The following is an 18,830-nucleotide window of genomic DNA, read 5'->3' as shown; positions in this document are numbered from 1 at the left end:
TGAAGAAAAACCTTATAAGAAACTTAACTTTTGAGATAGTAAAACAGTTTTTAAAAATTAAAAATTAGTCTTTACAAACTAGACAGTTACATGTACTGCAATAGCAATCGGTTCCTCTCTCATCCAGTCCCTCCAGAATGAATAGACTATTAGGACAAGTTAGTGGTTAACAAGGATAGCCTTTAAAAGACACAATTTGAACAGAATCCCACCTGACAATCTTAAGGACTACATTTTTTAGATGAATAGACACGTCCTCGTGATCAAAGTTTGAATCTCTAATGACTGCTGCAGTTTTGACAACAACAAAAATAGCAGAAGGGATTAATTAATTAATCAGCTTTGTCAGTCCTACTTAAATCATTCTTTTCTGTCTAATCACAGTGCAACAATTTTAATCGAGCAGAAATAAGAATTTGCACAATTCTTAAGCATAAGTCTTAAGCATATTGGTTTTGTCCATTTTGAAGCAAGTCACATATCCCCCTAAGGATGCACAATGCCATTTTTTTTTTATAGTTCTACCTATTTTTACTTTAAAAGAAGAAGAGCATCTTTGACAAAAAACTCTGGCAACAGACCCAAGGCATCTCACTATTAGATACATTCGGATCACAAAGTTTCTTCCTATCTTGGTGGTAAGTAAAATAAACAAGATACCTCCCTTGTTGTGTAAATTACAGCTACTGGAACAAAACCAGAAAAACGAGATAAGAAAAAAAAATGCTGAATGCTGCTGTCTGCTACAGATGACATGAAATCTTAAAATGAAAAAAAAAAAAATCAAAAACACTGTGGACACTGCTTGCTGTGTCTTGTAAAGATTCTTGATATAGATTCAAATTGCTTTTACTCAGGAAGAATTTATTTTTATGGAAAGTCAAGGATCTTGGGAAGAATGTAATGAAAAATACTCAAAAGTTTGTACTTCTCTCCTAAATGTCCCTTCGACCCCCTGCCCCCCCCCACCCCCCTCAATTCTGTGATTCTAATTCTCATTAGCCCTTCTTTTCTGATCAGAGTATCTTGCTCTAATTCTGAGAACGTTAAACAAATAATAACTTACAATAAATTCTAAATAGTAGACATTCTAAACATAATTTCATTATTATCTACAGAATAGAATTTGGACTTCATCTACCACTAAACCATGGCAGGGGGGGAAGGGAGGGGAAGTAGAATTCTCACTCAGGATTATTTTTGGCCACTTTGTAAGATATGTTCACCAATAGGAAGGAAGACATGAAAGTGGCTTGTCATCTGAGAGAGTGAGGTCACAATAAAACGTATTTTTTCCTACTTGATTCCTTTCATCTGCTTTTAATATTAAGGAATAGAGAGAAGAAAATTTTAAGATAGCAGGCAAGTGGGAAATACAGTAGCCTACCACAGTTACTATTTAAATAGATGCCAGAAGGAAATACTCATTGGCACATTCAAAGGAACCTGAACAGGTTGTTCTGCAAAGGTTTACTGATTATGTGAAAGTCAGCTGCATGAATGAACTGAAAGCTTGAAATAGTCTTTTATCAACACTGGAGGAAAGAACAAAATAAAACCTGAGGATTGGAATCACCTTCCTCAGAAGTGTCTGAGGGAACTTACCATGGCAGCAGTGAGGGAACAAGAGTGTATTGAACAAGTTTACAGAATATTGGCTGCCATAAGTTTGTGTCTAACACCAAGGGAGTAATGTATTCAAATTACCATTCCACTCAGAAGGATATAATACTGTTATTTTATATTCAGTCCCTACTGAAGATGAAAACATTATTACGCTTTGGAACATTAGAAAGGTAAGTAAGTAATCTTGACTGGTTTTATAAAGGAGCACAGAGGGATAATTAATAGAGACACTGAACTTATCATAGTTAAGGACAGAAAGTAGGTCTCTGCCACATATCTCTTTCCAACAAAGATAAATCATTTGAGTCCTTGCACTGTTGGTTTACCCTAACTGCTACTCTGAACAGAAGCTCAAGATACATTCCTGCAATCACTATTGCGTATTCTAACTTACAGCATACCTATTTTTTGTACACCAGGAGACAACACTGCCCTCACTTTTTGTCTTGTGCAATGAACAGTCTTCAGATTTTCTCACTACATTCTCTTTGGTGCAAGACATTCATGTATTTTGTACTGAAAAACAGAGAAAGTTTGTAAAATCTTATGTCCAATAGATGAGGGTTTTTTTTGCTTGTATCCTGTCAAGCTTATATCCTTTCCAGAGCTCTTCCTAACAATGCAGTTCATGCCACCTTCATCAGTAAGCCATATACACTATCACAACGTTCTTATGCTGTTATTAATAATGTACATTTTTATAATGTTTTCCATTCCAGAGTGTCTTAAAACACTTCAAACAGTTCCAATCTACAAATGAGCCTCACTACCACATACATCCCTCTTCAAGTAAATCATGACAACACTATGAGTTGCAAGAGCTAACATACAAGTACATAAAAAATGCGAACACCTGTGGGATACACCACAGTACCTAAACATCATGTAGCAGTGCTAATTTCAGAGGCTGAAGGTTAGAAGCTGACATGAAAGCCCAACTTGAGTGAACTGCCGAGAAAAAGACGGCCCATCACAGAAGGTCAGCATGCATTCTGCCTCAGGGAATCACTGCCTTTAAAGAGAAACTGGAACAGAGCTTGAAGAACTAATCATTTGGAAAGAGATAAAATGAGCAGATATACACACATCAGTGAACTGTTATAATTCTCAGTTATTTGGCCGATTACTCTGTAACCCCACTGAATTGGTCTAGTTACCAATCATGCCTCTACTGAACAGGAAAAGCTATCAAGATGACAAATACTGTCAGGTAGACTTTCAAACAGGAAATTCTTTATTTCTATAAACCTTTCCACATAATATTGCAGTCACAAAAAGAGCTAAAGGTTATATCTGAACCAACCCATAGTTTGTGGATCTTACAAATAAGTAAGATGTCTGCAATGAAATTTCCATCTAATACCCAAAATGGAACTTCACAAAGATTTCACATGGAAATCAAGCTGTATATACGCAGAGCATTCTATAAAGAACTGCTTATTTACAGGACGGCACAATTAAGAACATAGCTTTGAAATGCTATGATCAATTTTTATTTACTCACTTATCTGGCTTAATTTAAAAGTATGAAGAAATAACTGAGATAAAGATCCACTGCGTAATTGGGAAAAGGAGTTAATGGAAGTAAGAAAACTGACAGGCTGTATACAAAGGTTAATGACAATGGAGAAATTTCTGTCACGTTATGACTTGGGACACAAACTTTGCAGACAAGTATAATGAGGAAAGTCTGATCCAGTCTCTTTGTTCCAAAGCAAGAAGAAACTTACGGAAGTAACTTCACATTTCCACAGGTTGGTCGTTCAAGTGGACAGAATAGGCACAAATCAATTATTCATGGTAGAAACTTAGTCTTCTAAAGGAAGATTGAATCGCTGTGTCTTTCTTTTGTTTAAATGGAAAAGTGAAAAAGATTCACAGTATTTCTGAGAGTTTTTTGGAAGACAGAAAAATGACAAACTGTGAAAAGGGCATATTTTTCATTAATAATGAAGCTGGAGTCCATAATCCAGAGTTTTGAGCCTTTAATTTACAATTTAACTGGCAGCTCAAACATCCGGATAAGACAGCAACTGAAATAACATTTTATCTAAAGGCTTATCTCCTCCATCAGAAAGGGTATGAGGAATTAATTCTAAGTTTATCCTGTGAGATCACAGAGGGCAAAGCTAGAGAGATACGCTGGATTAATCCTCCAGAATCTTAAAAGCAAAACTCACTGGAGAGGCCAATAGAAAAGGGGAAAAAACAGCAAATGCTAAATCTGATGAATGTTGCTTGCACGTTCAGTATCTTCTGCATTTACTTTTACTTTTTTTACTTCACTTTTACAGCAAACTTTTTTCTACTTTCTTGATTGAAAATAGAAACAAATTAATAAATAGCTGAAACAAAATGCTGGTTTCTTTGTTTATTTAAAGCAAAAACAAAACAAAACAAACAAACAAAAAAACCCACATTTATTTTTTTACATCTCTCAACTTGACAGAAGAATGAGAGGTCTAAACCATCTCCCCTGCTGCAGCAGCACCCAAGCACCCTGTGCAACCGAACCTATGCTGCCAGGCCTCCTCTCAGTGAGGGTTAGACTGGAAGGCTTGCTGAAATCAGTCCAGCCTAAATTATTCCACAATTTTAATTGCCTACTCTATTTCTCAGCTTGAGCAATCTTGTATTTATTGCTATTTCTGTTCTTTTAAAATTAAATGATGCTTACCTTTCTTTCCCTCAAAAAAGGAGTATAGCTCTCACACAGTATGGGTAAGGACATTTATTGATCTATCCATACTGTAGTCAACTCAATAAATCAAAACTAAGGCACCATTTAAAACTCAATTAGAAGAAATTCCAAAATCATTCTCAGGAAAAAGATTCATTCAGTATGGATTTATCCATGTTTAGTTCCACAATGATCAGTTATCATTCTGAAGTTTTACATTCCTATCCGTCTCCACAAAATAGAAACTTTTAGTACATACTCTCTTCATCGGTTTATTGGTGAAAAGATGCTAATCAGTGGTCAGTCATGCTATTCTGACAGACTTTATTTAAAAACTGATAAAAGCAAACAAAACTTCTTGTGTAAACAGAATAGCCAAAGTTGACTGAGGAAAGACCAACTGTGAAACTCTGACAATTTTGTTTGTAGATATTCTTAGATCACCAACACAAAGTTAATTTTGAATGAACTACTTCGGACTACAAAAGCAGCTGAACCATGCTAAAACTGAATGCATGACAAATCCACAAAGATTAATTCAGCTTGTTTCTCAGTAAATTAACCCAAACTGCAGTTATTGCTAATCCAGCGAGACAAGGTTTTGCACACAAGCTACCCTATTTATTTTACAGTTTGCATTATAGACAGTACTATAAGCATATTTATTTAAGATGCAGCATCTTGAGATTTTTGGAGGGATCAGGTAAATTTGATCACACAGTTTTGAGTCATTCGATTAGTTTTCATGGATCATGTACTTAAGGCTTAATATAAAAAAGATTTACAGTATTCTCTGTAAGAAGAAAAAAGATTTAGGTGAAAATCGTTTCTCACGATAATAGGTAGCTGCTTTATGAAAATAAGCAGTGTATTAGTGACAGACTGTAACTAATTTTTTTGTTCATTAACTAAAAAAAACCATTGATGTAGTAAAAGAATTGATATGCAGAAGGTAAAAACATATATTTTTTAAGCCAGCAGTTTTTCCCTCGTTAAATCACAAATTGGAAAATTGAGTGCTTTGGCCATTCTCACACCAGATCAACACTGATTAATGTAACTCTTTCTGGAACTGATACACTGAGAAGATTCACAGCATTCACTAGCTCTTGCGCTTTTACCCTTCCAAGTGTCTGTGAACCACAGCTAGTTTGTGAAATACAAGATATTACAGAATTGTCTACAAAAGACCAGCCAAAAAGTTTATTCTGATGCTTAAATTTCCGGGATTATTTCTCTACTAACTAAAAAAAAAAAAAAAAAAAAAAAAAAAAGCCACTGAACAAAAATACTTACATATTACTTTATAACATTTAGGCAGTGTTCTAGACCACACACGTGCTTACAATATGTCAGAGTTACTCAGACACAAAGTGAACATCCAGTCAGCCTGAAATGAATCCATTTATCTGCTCTACAGGTTGTCCCAAACCTGTTGCTCCAATTACTTTGAAGCTAATAACAAGGAATATCTTTCTGGGGTACACAGAGGTAAGAGGATTTTTATTATATCCACTGTCCCGGAATACAAGCCTTTCGAAGTACTTGTTTTAAATTTACAACAACTGTTACTTAAGGAATGCCTTGATTTTATGATAAAATAATGTGATCTTCAGATACTTGACATGTCTGTAAGGCAAGCCATAAGTACATGTAGAGCGTTAAGTACATATAGAGCTTTTACTTATTCCTCATTATGAAACTGCTACAAAACAAAAAGGATTATAGGATTATTTCAACAACACACAAAGATCTAAACACTGCCATACAGTACAGTTCATACTTACGTATAAATAGCAGAGAATAAAAGAATCCCAGACAAGAGGCCCAACCAGTACATTGCAAAGATCAGAAACTCTGGATAAGCCTGACAACAGACACATATCCAAGACAGACTGCAATATCCACTCCCTCTATTATCAGTGCTATCACAGCAATTAGAATGGAAAGAAAAGAATATGTCATAGCATTTCTTTTATGGGATTTAGCATGCTGGTGACAACATACACATGTTCATACAACCACCTGACACCAGACAGCATCAATCGGCAATTAAGATACTGCTTGAGAATTGATCTCAACACTGTACTACATCACAACTACTGTTAATATAAATATATATATGTGCAATTAATATGCAGCTCTAAGAGCTCCATGTAATCAGTAACTTACTCTTTCAAGGATGAAAAATTATCCTGTTAACCTGTTCCTGGTCAAAAAGTGTTATACATAACTGCTGACTTACTTTATCTGTCAAATCTTCAGATTTATTGGTTTGTTTTCCCTAAAGTCATTATTTTTTTAGGCTAACAATACTTACTTTCCTTCCTCCAAAAAAAATGGGAATCCATTAAAAGAAAGGCTACTTGCTAAAGCATAAAACAGTATTGCTGCCTGGACAATCTGTACACGTGTAGCTCAAAGCCAGACACAGTACTTGCTGTTTCTCATCCTCCTGTAGGCCAGGGACATGCAAAGGACTTATTTCAAGCAGGGAACAGATAAGAATAAAATCATAGAATCATTATAGTTTGAAAAGACCTTTAAGATCACCTAGTCCAGTCATCAACCCATCATCCTAAACCATACGCCCACTAAACCATGTCCCTCAGTGCCACATCTACCCTTTTCTTGAAAACCAGGGATAGTGACACCACCACCTCCCTGGGCAGCCTGTTCCAGCATCTCATCACTCTTTCTGATAATAATTTTTTCATAATATCCAATCTAAACCTCCTCTGGTGCAACTGAAGGACATTACCTCACCCTAAATGATGACTAAACTCTTACAAAGACAGTACTGCAATTCAAGTGCACATAACATAATGTATTTGTAGAAGAAACTCAATAGGAAAAAGTTGAAGATGAAGCTATTGTTACTGCAGTACCTACTGTCAAACTCTTGTCCCCCACAGTATCCTCTTACTGACCAGTATTCCAGTCTGTTGAGACTCTGCTTCCTCCACGTCCCTTCCTACACTTGCCAGAGTTCAGCTGTGCTGCCTGAGCAGGCTATTTCACACAGTATGAGAAAAATACAAGGATTTTGTCTGCATTCTCTCAACTGGTGCACTCCCTCCTCTCCCACCTGAAACGCAGAACAGTCACTCCAGATCTGTAGTTAGTGGAAATCTGTGAGTACTAGGAAGGAAAAAGAGGAAGGAGGAAAGTAATGGAGGAGATCAAAAAGTTTTACATTGCCATTTTGAACTGCACTGCTTTTGTTATGTCCATTATTTTTGATCTACAGAAAGATCAAAGTGAAAGGACACTTCATGGAGTGTCCCTCTGTTCTTAAAATGCACTATGCTCTTGTTCAGTAAGTTCCACGGTGCTATATTACCTGGCATTTTTTATTCAGTAGCAGACGGTGTAGTTAAGTGATGTCTCCTTATTGCTAACATTATAGAAGGGCAAATGATAAGAGATGGGGAAAAGGGTGAATAAAAGCACAATTCTCAGAGCAGAGTTCTTATTTGTCTTCTTAAGTCCAAATTCATTACTGTCATCATCCCATTATTAATATGCTGACTGAAGCTGGCTGAACAAAAGAAGGACCATGAAGTTTGAAAGAAGAAAGACTGATTGGACAGCTAGATCAAAACAGAAATGTGAAATACCGAAACTTTTAAGTGTCAAATTAGGTGCATATCTACCCTCATAAGATTAGACATCACTGAAAAAAAAAATTTAAATCCATATAAAAGCAGAAAAAGTAAGATTATGCTGTGTGACATGGAACTAATACTATCTTTTGAGCTTTTCCATTTAAAAAAAATTAAGTTGACAGCTCCACTGTCCCTCTTTCCAAAATTTATGATACAATTTGCTGAATTATATAAAGTCCTATCAAGAAATGACACGTATGGGATGACTTTTTATTTGGAATTGTGTTTCTTATTCCAAGGTTCATCAAGCTGTTTCATATTTATCCTCTGATTAATGATATGTCAGAATTGTAATTCTCGCACCAATTTATGACTTGTTGGCAACTGGAGAATGAAATAGCTGTGAAATCAACAGATACTATTAGCTTTTGTCCATCCAGTAAAAGTTTCCCAAAAGTGCTTTGTTGTTGCAACCTAACTAAATATTAGAGTCTTATCCTATCATTCATTAATGTCATTACTGTTGAGGGTAATGTATTTCTTAAAGAGCAACAGTTCACCATGATTTGATGCCAGTCAATCTGAAGTATAGGTTTTATATCTAAGAATCTTTAACACTGTTTTCTCACTCATAAAGATCACTTCTTATTAAGGTTATTCAATATCAGTGATTTATTTTTTTTAAGGTGTGCAGACTAAAATAATTATAATTATAATTAAGAAGAATAAGGGTGTCTTCAACTTTTTCATATGAAATTCAGTGTGTTCAACAGTACTCCATCTAGAAAAGCAGAGGGTGCTGAAAACAGCAAATCTAGAACCACACTTCATGTACTTTGGAGCTAGATTCATAAGACCTACCTAAAAAGGAGCATCTAATCAAGGTACTACTATAGGAATAAAACAATCTTTTCCAAAGCAGTCTTATCACCAGATTCAGAGTTCTTTGTTCTTTGTCACTGTTCTTTTATATAGATTCAGGGGCTGAACTTTTCTGTCAGACAAGAAAAAAATGATTATTTGCATTTGAAATAAAATGAAAGAAGGCTTTAAATCCTTTTTCATATGAAGAAAGAAAGTCAGCAATAATCTTCTTCAGAGGAGTGATGAAAATTTTAATTGGGAAAGATACAGATATACTTAGAGACAGCAAGACCAGCTGAGGTGCACACATGGTGAACAATGGAAAGATACTGCTACAACAGGACTTACTATACAATGTGTTTATACAAAGAAGATAAATGTCGGTTTAGATGGCAATAACTTTGACTCTGTTCTCAGTCAATGCTACCATTCAACAGATGAATGTGTTCAACCTTTTAATATTTTAGTAGTTATGTACCTCCATCCCTAGGCAAGTCCTTCCCTGGCTACTAATGCCTCTTCCTTGGAGATTATTTGAAGTCCAACAGATAAAATAAGAAGATCTTGGAGTAAGAAACAAACAAAAAAAACCCTAAATTTGAAGAACTTGAGATCTACAAAGACTGGTAAAGGAGGTTTTGATGTTTCAGTTATTTCAATTAGAATTTCTTAAGGAATTTGCTGGGTGTTTCTTGTTACCAGAAAAGCATTCAGTCTAGTTTGTAAAACTTTGTTACTTAACCATAATGTATGTCGCCTTAGTTTCGGCGACCCTGATTGAAGTCTCCCTGTGAAAGTGTTCCGACAGCCCCGGCCAGTTTCACACGCTTTTCATGACACCAATATGGCGAGCGGTAAAATGGCGTTAATTGCAAGGAGCACATCCTTCTTAAAACTTTCCCCATGCCTTAGGGCTACTACCTGACCAATGGACATGTGGCATGTCTTGTTTCTTCCTTATTTGGTCTATCCTGTTCTTCTCTCTTATCTTCAAGTCATTTGTTGCCATGGTTTCCCAGGGGCCAAGGGGCCCCTGGCGATTGCCCCAGCCCATTCAGTTAACTACAAATGTATAGTCTAAACAGAAACTGAAGAGCAAGAGGAGGTCCCATGTGCTGTGTCTTGTCATGGATTTCAGTTACTAAAACTATAAAGCTCCTGAAACTTTCTGTTCATCACTATAGCTGAAGCAAAATTGTATTCATAAGGCAATACCAGTATTGTTTTATTAACATTTTCTGAAATATCAGATTAACCAATACTGATTTAGTTATAAACTGCACTGTAGGATAGTTAGAATGGATCCTTACATACCAAAGCAATCAAATTCTTCACTAGTAGGCTTGCATCGCATCCTGTATCATGGATGCATTATTCTTCAAACTGCAGTGAAAAAGTCTTACTGATTTTTTCATATAAAATTCCAAGCTCTTTGTGTAATAGCCACTAAGAGAGTGGAGTAGCAGTTGGAATGGAAGAGATAAAGGATATATACAGAGCCCATATGTTCCAAATCTTGACTTTCAGTTGCTCTTTAAGCAAGTAAATAATGCCCAGGAGAATTTTTTTTAGACCCTCTGTTACTGAATTTACACGCTTTTAAGATGTTCAATATCCCACTGCCTACCTAATCTGTCTTTGAAAATACAGTTCTTAGCCTCAAGATAATGCCAACTGTATCAATATGAACTTTGAAATCTTTCCTCATCTGTATATTCTGATGCTTATGTGATGCAACTGGAGAACGATTTTTCTTCCATATAAACATTTCAGTATTAAAAAAAAATACAGAGTAGAAAATACAGTGATGTTTTTCTGATTACAGAAGGCTAAGTGCAGACTGTGGAATTATACATTGGTCACAGCAACAGTAACACCTCTTGTTTATTTCCATAGAAACTACAACAGATAGAAAGAGCACAATAACACTTCTTGACAGTGCAAACTCTCAGCTACAAAGGAATATTTTTCAACACAGCCACTGCCATTAGCTATGCATTTTTGCCAGCAATGAACAAGAGCCTGTATTCCACACTCCTAAAAATATGCATCAGCAGACATGACCCACCCAGTTTTCCCAGCATTGCTGCTAGGATAATGTTGCCTATGCAGTCCATTTCGTGAACTCTAACACATGGAAATCAGAACACACTAAATCCACACTATACAGTGTGGCAGGACAGTTCAGCTAATACTGGCAGTGTTTCACAGTGCTCAAACTGGTAATGAAGCCTGGCGTTACTGCACTGCAAAGGCAACGTTATCTTCTTAAAATAATCAAATCGTAGAATTATCTGAGTTGCATGAGACCCTTGAAGGTCATCTATTTCAACTTCCCTGCTGTGAACAGGGAAACTTACAGCTTGATCAGGTTGCTCAGAACCCTATGCAGCTTGTCCTTGAATGTCTCCACAGATGGGGTGTCCACCACATCTCTGGGTTCCAGTTCCTCATCACCCTTACTTTTAAAAAAATTTCCTTTTATCCAATCACAATCTCCCCTCCCACAGTATTTTAAGCACTAACATTTAAAAATTAAGTAATCAGTGGGAATTCCTTAGAACTTAAAATACTTTTAACAGCTCAATCATAACTACAAAAAAAAAAAAAAAAAAAAGGAAAAGCTACATGATGCAGCATGTTTGAGAGTTATAAGATACTGTTTAACATTCAAGCACCTTTTTTTTTTTTTTTTTTTTTTAAACCTATAATTGTTTTATATGTTTCTTTACCTCTCTCTGCTCCCCTTTGCACACCATTGCTCCTTTTTTCCTGTCTTCCATGAATCCATCCCTCTTTGGTCCTATAGCTTCTATAACAACAGTAGCGTGCCAGATAGAAAGCAAAAAAAAAAAAAAAAAAAGGCAGTTTTTCTGTCTTATTGTTATGTTGCATCATGTCATGCCACAAAAGAACGAAAATGAAACAGACAAGAAAATGACAATACAGGTGGCAGAATTATTTTTCTCTTTACTTTTGAAAAGAAAACACAGCAGAAAGTCATATTATTATAGGAAGGATGAGTGATTTATTAAAAAGCTTGTTATCAACGCAAGACAGCCTGTTACTTGTGTGCTACATATTCTGCACAGCTGAAGTGTGAACAAAATTGGTAGGGCCAATTATAGCAGAAGTCTGATGCACACAGACAGTAGAAACATCTCCTGATGAAAGCAAAGTTGGTGGAAAGTTTTCATGCTTTTAGACCTTCTCTCATCAGAAGTGGCACCAGAGATCACAAATGAAAGGTTGTAACACTGTATTAATATTTTTCATGTAACTAATGGAACATATTGGGCAGCACCCTGTTCTACTACCTAGACAGGCAATTACCCTGGCTTCAGTCTAAGTAAATACCTTTTCTGACTGCATAACAACAGTAGCAAATCTTATCACTATAGAGTTAGTAGCAGTTGCACTTCCGCTCGCAATGCTGAAAATTATTTTCTGGGCGAATCCTTTTTGTTCAGTATGTTGTTTATTTCAGCTTTTTTTCTTTCTTTTTTTTTTTTTAAACTAACATAAGAAGTCAAATCTTATTTGAGTTATCAGTCTATCAACAAACACAGATGTTCCCTACAGCTTATTGAAAGCTCAACAGATCTTGAATTTAGCATCCTTCCCGATGTGTCAGGAGTTGGCCTATTGCCCTTGCTAATTTCCTTGTAGAAAGAAAACACTGTTTATCATCCCACTCTATTAACACATTTGGTCCTCACAGGCTTGTAAAGTACTATGATTCCTAGGCAGAATAACTTACCTTTTCTTCATCATAAGATCCCCTCTACTCCACAGTACCTTCTGACTTTTTTGTTGAAATTTGAGCCTGCATCACCTGCTTTAAGATGGAAAAAGAATTTCCATACTTGAAGTGTTTGTCTATTTCCTTATGTTCCACTACTTGGTCTAACAGAAGTATATCTCAAAACTAATTCAAAGTTACAATCTCCATCTATTCCACAAACACAAAGACCCTGAATCTTACTCAGCCTTTTCTCCCATCTAACTAGGAATAGGACTAGAGGGAATGGCCTCAAGAAGTGCCAGGGGAGATTCAAGTTGAACATTAGAAAATACTTCTCCAAGAGAGTGGTCAGGTGCTGGAATGGGCTGCCCAGAGAGGTGGTGCAGTCACTGATGCTGGAGGAATTTGTGAAACATTTAGATGTTGTACTGAGGGACGTGGTTTAGTGGGAAATAATGGTGTTAAGTAGATCATTGGACTGGGTGATCTCGGAAGTCTTTTCCAACCTTGGTGATTCTACGTTTTTATGTCTTCACTACATTTTCCAGGCATCTTTAGAAAATATGTTTAATAAAAGGAGTTGAACTAGATGATCTTAAAATATCCCTTCCAGCCATTCTGTGAAAGTGTTGGATATACCACAGGCATTTTATTCATGTACAGAACAGTGGTTTGATTTGCATTACTCCAGAACTGAAATCAATGTTAGTAGCTGGATAATTCAGAGGCTTTTGCTCATGAATGCATTCAACTGTTAAAACTAAGCATTTTCAAGAAGCAATATGGGGAAAAGAGAAATGTTTACTTTTATGTAAAATACTGAGAAACATGCACTTATGAAGTAAAAAAAAATATTGCTATTTAAAAAATCTGTAATTATTATTTAATATTAAAAAAAAAGTCACATATTTCCTTTGGCAATGGTTTAATTGGCCCAATGAATAGACAAGATAAACATTACTATTAAGGCTTGTCTAAGCAGCTGGAAATAGTCCATGTAACCAAAGAAAACAATAACATTCTTTATAGAGAAAAAGAATAGCAGTATTTTGGTCATTATTGATAACATCCAATTATTGGGAAACAAATTTTGTTGTGTAACTACGTGACGTGATATCCCTGTTAAATATCACCAGATTCTACTATGCAATGAAGCTGACTTGTCACAATCAAACATCAAGTCATATTCCATCTATTCAGAGGCCATGAACTGATAGGTGATCTTGGTTGATAGATGGTCAATCAATTGCAATATAAAAGATTCACTTGTTTTCCATGGCTGCCCAGTATTTCCTGAGGGCTATTGCCATTCCTCAGCCTACCACTCCTTTGTCTCTGGCTCTGCCTTCTAACCTTCTAATATTTATTTTGTTTCCTGCCTACTCAAACTCAGCCCAATGTCCATTCCAACTGCAACTCCATAGGGTCCATAATATTAACTAGTCATTAGCCTTGAAAGCAGCACAATTAGAGAAAATTCATAGGTTTGAGTGAATTCAAACCTGCTGAACAATTACAGGCAATAGCGAGAGCCATCAAGGTTGTCTAGCTCAAAGTGAATAAAACTCACCTGAAACACTCCCAACGACAGGGCAAAGAAAGGGTAGAAGACCAGAATTTTACAGGAGCAGTTTATGAATTAATTTTCAGGCATTAAAACTGTTTTGCTCATGCTTACGTAGTAAAAGCTTGTTACTTTCAGTAAATCTATGATGTGGTCACCTGCTTGATTTAATCCTTATTTTATTTATCTTATGATACAGAGAGGAGAGGGAAATCAAAATCACAAGAGTTTTATTAAATCAAGTACGTGGAAAATAGAAAAAAAGCAGAGGCCATTTGGGAATGGAAGCAATCCAAGCGTGAACAATTCCAGTACTTTCCAAAATGAAGTTGGAGCAAGGAATCACAACCATAAAATCATCTTTATTCATCTATCATTATAGTACTTCACGTTTCTCCACAAAATCAACTGTGAACTACAGCTTTTTGCAAGTCAGTATTCATCTGTTACTTTTGATAGGATGAAATAGTTCACCCAAAGTAATCTTTACAGCACACCAGTATATTGATGCCAAAGTAATAATAATAATAAAAATTTAAAAAAAAAAAATCCGATTTTATTTAAAGGACTATCAAGAACTACTCTGGGCAAATGTTCTTATGTGGTCACTGGACATACAGTTAACTAAGGAAAAAAAGAATGTAAATCAAGATTATTTTAGCTTTGCAAGTCACTTTTAAAAACGTGGCCAATAGCAAGTGTAACTGTGAAGCTGAATGTCCTCACAAACCACAAAAAAAAAAAAAAATTAAAAAAAGGATACCAAAAGTAATTTAAAAAAACCTAAACTTGAAACTCTCTTTCCCCTGACACGCTTAAAAAAAAAAAGACACAAAAAGAGGTCTGGACATAATTTAAGCTAGAGTATCTTTAACTAAGCTCTCTTTAGTGTCTCCTTACAGGATGTAAGTCTTTATTGAAAAATAGTAAGAGTGCTTACTCACCATGCAGGATTTCTTCAAGTTACTGCAGCTATAAAAGAAATCTATTATAGATAAAAAGAAGCTTAAATGGCATATATTACATCTTGCTTTTGTTTATATATGACGAAGAGTATTCAGAGTGGACTACATCTTAGACTTGCACTAATCCTTAAATAATTACTATTCATCTACTGAATACTGGAAAAACCTCACGGAATGTGACTGTTGTGCTGGTTTGTCTAATCCGATTCAATTACTTCAACTCCTTCTCCCAGAGGTCTCACATTTATAAATGGAGCTATGTCCCCTTATCCCCATAACTTCACCCCCAGTAATGGAAAGGAAAAAAAACAAGGTAAAAAAGAAGAAAAAAAATTTAGGAGATAGATGAAAGAAAATAAGAGAGAGAGAGAATGAGAATAGTAGAGGAAGGAAGGAAGAAAGGAAGGGAAAAAAAAATGAACTGTACATTTTTTTTTACCATTGCTTTGGTCCTTTCCCAAATATCAGTCCATCGATAAACAACAGAAACAGCTTGTAATTCACACAGCCTTCGGCAACTATGTTGTGATAAGGGCACTACAAATGCTGGAGATGGGAATAGTTCAGTGATTTGGACCAATCTAAATGGATGGAAATCACTAATGTCCCTGAAACTGCAGTGAACACTGTACAGCTGGCAGCAGCTTGTCATCTACATGCAGAAAGCAACAGGAACATTATAAATTTCCCACACAAAGTGAACTATTTCAATCACCTGTAAAGGCTTCCCTTGTCAAATAGAACAGTGGCAGAAAACCTAACAACTGAAGATCTTTCCATTCCCTTCTCCCCTTTACTTTTTAAATACCAGCTATTTGCACATAATTGAAACTTCGATTTCAGAAAGGAATAAAGTACCATAATAAAGTGATTGCTGAACAGAAATTTCATAAAAGGAAGGGTAATGCAATGGAGCAGCAAGAGGTACGACACAGATAATCCAAGAGATCGACTGCATATGAGACTGTGATCTTAAAAAAAAAAAAAAAAAAAGAATAGCCTAACTTAGGAACACAGACTACCGTGGAAGTGAATGGCATTCCAAATGATCTACTTTGCACCATTTCCTCCTCCTCACCTTGTGTTACATGCTTTGCAGCAAATTGGAACTCCCACTGATGAACAGTGTTGATTGTTTCCATAACATTAAAAAAAATAGATCAATTTGAGGCAAACGCAAATATGTTCTGGATACTGTATTTGGCCTTTCTTTCTACCAAAAGAAGAGTTAAGCCTTTAACACTTGAAAATGGTGATTACAGAGAAGCTTACTAATTCTGTAAACTAAACTAACAAGTTCTACTGTTGAGCTAATGATCCCATCTGAGATGTGACCTTTTTCATTAGAGTTGAGGTTGCCGCCAAATTTGAACATTTTCGTAGCAATTTATATGACACCTCTTTGCTGCTTTTCCCTTATGACAGCTCTGTGAAGTTTTCCACTCCAAAAATAAAGTTTTTCTCTCCAAAAAAACACTCCAAACACTTAAAACTGGAAACATTCTGGCATACATTCAGTGCACAATTCACAGTAGAGAAAGTAGAGGGAGGATACAGGTGCGTGTGTGTGCGCGTGTGTGGCTGTGCCTGACAAACAAATTCCCAATGATTTATTAATTTGATCATTCAAATCAGATCAAAAGCCTTTAGTCTTACACAGAAAGTTGTCATTTGACAAAATACCTTTTTTTTCCCCCTCAGAAACTATATTCTTTCATTAAAATCTTCAAATTTATGGAAACAAGTGATAATTGATTAGAAGAAAAGGAATATTTTTTGTCTTTCCTGGTGGAAATTTTTTTCCCTCCAACAAAATGCCAAACAAAATGCCAAGAATTGATTGTAAACATAAATAAATATGCATATATATATTTATTTTATAGTTTTGCCCTTACTTTGAGCATCAATGTAGTCCTTTACCGCTTGATCTTCTCAAAAAAAAAAAGTGTGCCTCATCCACATACAGGGGTGTTGTATGTATGCATGTATGTGTGTATGTACGTATGTGATGGAGGTCTCTCAGGAGGAATCCTACATCCCTGATGACTAATGAGCAAATTTAATGCCAAGCAGACTAAGAGAACAGCTTCCAGACTGTTTCTGCATGCTCACATTTCTGTCTCCTCCCGTACAACTGCTAGGCCTAATGGATGAAGTGCAGACAAGGTCCGAGATATTCTTCTATAAGGCTTTCACCTGTTGTATTAGAAGATTACATGCTTCCCCACCACACATTCTATTTAGTTACACTCTAAGGAGCTGTTTCCTGAGGTAACCATGTGCCACAGAGCAATTATGCAGCCCTCACATTGTTGTTCAGGAATATGTTCTTCATCTACTTGCATTTTATCTTTTTCCTCTTTTCTCTTGATCCTCAAAACTGGTACCTTGTAAAGCACCATAATGACAGTCACTTCATGAAAAAGAAAGTCTGTTGTTTAGGACATGCAATATAACTCATTGGGAAGTTCTGTCAAGGAGAGCTGTGCCTCCTTGACAGAGTATCTGAATACTCAGAACTGAATGTAAGTCTGAGAAAAGATGCAATTGTTTATGCACAGCAGGAACTGATGGCAAACCTCTGACTTTAAGTATTACTTCCAAAGTCAATCTTTTCTATTATCTCTTTCTCATACGTTGTTGCACTCCCTGCTTCTTTTCCTCTGTTTTTTGTTGTTGTTTTTGTTTTTTTTTCCATTTTCTTCTTTCCCTCTCTTTTATACTGCCCTCTACTTTTTTTTCCCTTAGACTTGCATTCACCTTATCCTCCTTTCAAATGTTGGCATCAGCCTTCCCCAGAGATAAATGAACACTTTCCACTCATTTCCAGGCTTTTGTTGTTGTTGTTGTTGTTGTTGTTTTTTGACTGTGCAACACTAGAAAAGTGGACGATTACAGTAAGTGCCCATTTGGCACTGTGAGGTAGGGAAGTCTGGCACTAACGTTACTAAAGACTGTGCAGCAGAGTGGTCTCCTGTCTCTGGATTTTCTTTTCCTTTTCTTTATATGACTGTATAAAGTTGAGAGCCTTTCTTTGGCAACCCAAACTGAAGTTTTTTCCCATTCATAAGTTACTGGAAACTTATTCTTCCTAACAGAAAATTTTTGTATCACAATTAAAGAAGAACAATGGCATAATTCCTCAAAACTTTCTACCATACCTTAATTGATTTAAACTTTCTGAGAGTGTACGATGTTTCCTAGCAGTTGCTAAAAAGAATATGCTGACAGCTTTGCGCTTTCTTGGCAAGCCTGCTGAGCCTCTGTTATTATTATCTGCACCAGAGTCATGCCTAAATAATCATATAATAGCCTCTTTGTGCTAGGCATTGTACAAACATATAGGGCACTCTGATACAGATAGTTCCAGCATCAAAGAACTCACAGTCCAAACTGATGGTGAAAGAGGAAAAAAATAGTTCAAAGTAATTAGATAAATGCCTTAGGTCAATAAGATATCATAAAAGATGTGAATAACACCTTCATCTCAAAGCAGTACAGTCAGTTGATCAAATCCATCCAAAGAATTTTGCTGCTAAAACCTTTGAAAACTACTGAAAGCAGTAAGTGTCCATTAAAGTATTTCAACATTTTCCATGGATAGGAAGGAATCAAATATGAAAAGGAAACTCTTGAGAGATTTATAGGATCCAAAGTCTCAGGGTGCTTCCAAACTATTGTAATGTTCTGCCATCACCAGCCTTTGTTAGGAGATTTGCTACAGCTATTAATAGAAAGTGAGAAGAAGCTAAAATGAAATTAACTGTCTCTGATCATC

This window comes from Tympanuchus pallidicinctus, unplaced genomic scaffold, assembly GCF_026119805.1.
Source record: "Tympanuchus pallidicinctus isolate F22 unplaced genomic scaffold, pur_lepc_1.0 scaffold21, whole genome shotgun sequence".
Lineage (NCBI taxonomy): Eukaryota > Metazoa > Chordata > Aves > Galliformes > Phasianidae > Tympanuchus > Tympanuchus pallidicinctus.
Note: the sequence above shows the minus strand (reverse complement) of the source record.